We start from the raw sequence: 2,687 nt of genomic DNA, 5'->3' as shown, positions 1-2,687 counted from the left end.
GGTTTTTTTTATACGAGTTTTAACTTTATTCAATATAGATTATATACCATGGTAACCCATCTTATCATCTTGTCATGATTATTATGTTGGCTTGTCGAACAAGTAAATTTAATATTAATTAACTCCTCCCCCCCCCCCCCCCCCCCCCCCATACACACACGCACATGTTGCTGGCATCTTTCAACGCCCGAATCCGCCCTCCCCATTCACTCACTCTCCCCAACATTATTTTGTTTTTGTTACGCTGCTGTACTGACACGACCGTAGTTCTGTGTCAAAGAAATTTAAATTTAGCCGACAAAATTAACCGATACTCGACATGACTGGTCAGTGAAGGAAATAATTCAAATAGCGTCGACCAATCGATAACTATATGAGAGTTGTTACGGGCAGCAATCAGCGACTCCTGGCGGGACGATACATCACGTCTCGAGTGACGTCCTGGCGTGAAACAAAACCTGTGATCGATACTGGTTATTGCGATACGGCGCGGAGATACACATCTTATCCCGCCACGTCCTCGCTTCACTCCACAGTTATGAGGAATGTCTCTGAAGACATAATAAAAACCCAACAGAAAAGAAGAAAAACATTAACAAAATAAACGGTCATTTATCTTCATTTAATATTGCAGTAGAGCTAGTAACTTGTTCGTTTCGTATTTTCTTCGGTTTCATCTTTTTAAAGTTCCTTCGGGGTGATAACGGGTTCAGTCGATCTCAAGATGCTTCGGTCGTAGGATCGAACCACCTCGGTGGACCCATTCTCTGATTGGTGTTTCCTCCCATCCCAGTCAGTGTCCCTCGATTGGTCGTGGTATGTACTCTCCTGTCTGTGAGAAAATGCATATGGAAAAAAAAGAAAAAGATTCCTTGCTGTTGATGGAAAAGTGTAGCGCGTTTTCTTTAAGGTCAAATGGTTAACCTCCAATAATCAATGTGCTCTAGTGTTGTCGTCAAACTATTTAAACTTTATTTTTATTCTGCCTCCCTCGTTATTTCCCATTCAATTGGGTTATTTCTCGTTCCAGCCAGTGCTCCACAACTGGTGTAACAAAGGCCATGGTATGTATTATCCTGTCTGTGGGATGGTGCATATAAAAGATCCCTGGCTGCTAATAAAAAACCCAAAGAGTAGCTCATGAAGTGGTGACAGCGGGTTTCCTCTCTCAATATCTGTGTGGTCCTTAACCATATGTCAGACGCCATATAACCGTAAATAAAATGTGTCGAGTGGGTCGTTAAATAAAACATTTCCTTCCTTCCCTCGTTATTTCTACCTATCCAATTCCTATGCTAATTCGCCCACTGTCTGTGCATGCACGCTTTGTTTACCTTGTGCAATACTAGCTGGAGCGGGAAAATAACCACGGCACTGGAGTTCTCGTTCTAGCCGGTGTATCACAACTAGTATATCAAAGGCCATATTATCTGCTGTCCTGTCTGTGGGGTGGTGCATATAAAAATATTCCTTCCTACTAATGGAAAAACAAAAACACGTTTAAACCATGAGGTTTGTGTTTGAATATTCGCAAGTGTTATATTTCAATGTATTACAACGGTAATATGCTGCCACAGGGCATAAATGGTGGTTTCTTCAGAAATCCCTGGCTAAAGGTGTTGTGGATAAAATCGTCGCGATCTTCACTCTTCCTTTCTGATACATCTGGAACTTTCAAGGTCATGTAGCTGAAAGTATAACCTAGATTTTAAAACAAAGTATTTTTGGCAGAAAACTGGCATAATGCAATTTTGATTGGACACTTTTAATTGGACTATAACCTATATCCGTTATCACTATCAACATCATCACCACCAGTATCAACGTCAACTGCATCATGTATACCGACTGTCACATGGGATCGTACGATCGGACAGGTAATTTTTCGTTTACCCACTGAATGTATGACATCATTTACATGTTAATGATGGGTTACCTAAAAACGAAATGGTTACCTGAGTTTGTTTTTGCGTAACCCATAAATGGTTACCGTAAATGTTCCATTCCCAGAGGCCTGTCGAACCACCTCGGTGCACCCATTCTGTAACTGAAGGTTCCAGTCAGTGACTCACGTATTTTATATCAAAGGCCGTCGATGGGTCATTCTACAGAAATCATCACTTTTCAAAATATAAATTCAAGATAAAACAATTAAAATATATAACGTTTTATTGTTAACGTTTGGAAACTAGATGAACAAAGGAACATAAAATCATATCTGGCCACGCAGAACTGTAATCGTCTTGCAGGTGCAGACACACAGGGCTAGCGGAAAACATAGAAAATTAAAGAAAATTATCTTCCTAACCGTTTAAGGAGTTTTAGACTATTAACTACTCAGCCCCCCCCCCCCCCCCCCCCCCCAACAAAAAATCCTAGCTACGGCCGTACTCCATGGGCAAACTCGTTATGCCATTGGTGTTACCGGACAAGTGGGATAATTCAGCATTGTGATCCAATTGGTTTATAGTGATCAAGAGCACATGGATGGGTTATTTGGGTATCCATAATAACATATTTGGAATAACTTTAGCATTAAAACCTATCCAAGGGTGTAATTTTGCATTTCCACACAGATATTCTATATGCGACTTAAACTATACACTGTGGCAGTTTTAATTATTTTAAGATATGGATTCCTTCAAAATAAATTTCATCAGTCACAAAGGTGGAAGCTATGCTTTCCT

Source organism: Gigantopelta aegis, chromosome 2 (assembly GCF_016097555.1).
Source record: "Gigantopelta aegis isolate Gae_Host chromosome 2, Gae_host_genome, whole genome shotgun sequence".
Lineage (NCBI taxonomy): Eukaryota > Metazoa > Mollusca > Gastropoda > Neomphalida > Peltospiridae > Gigantopelta > Gigantopelta aegis.
The sequence above is the reverse complement of the archived record's forward strand: the minus strand, read 5'-3'. Positions refer to the sequence as shown.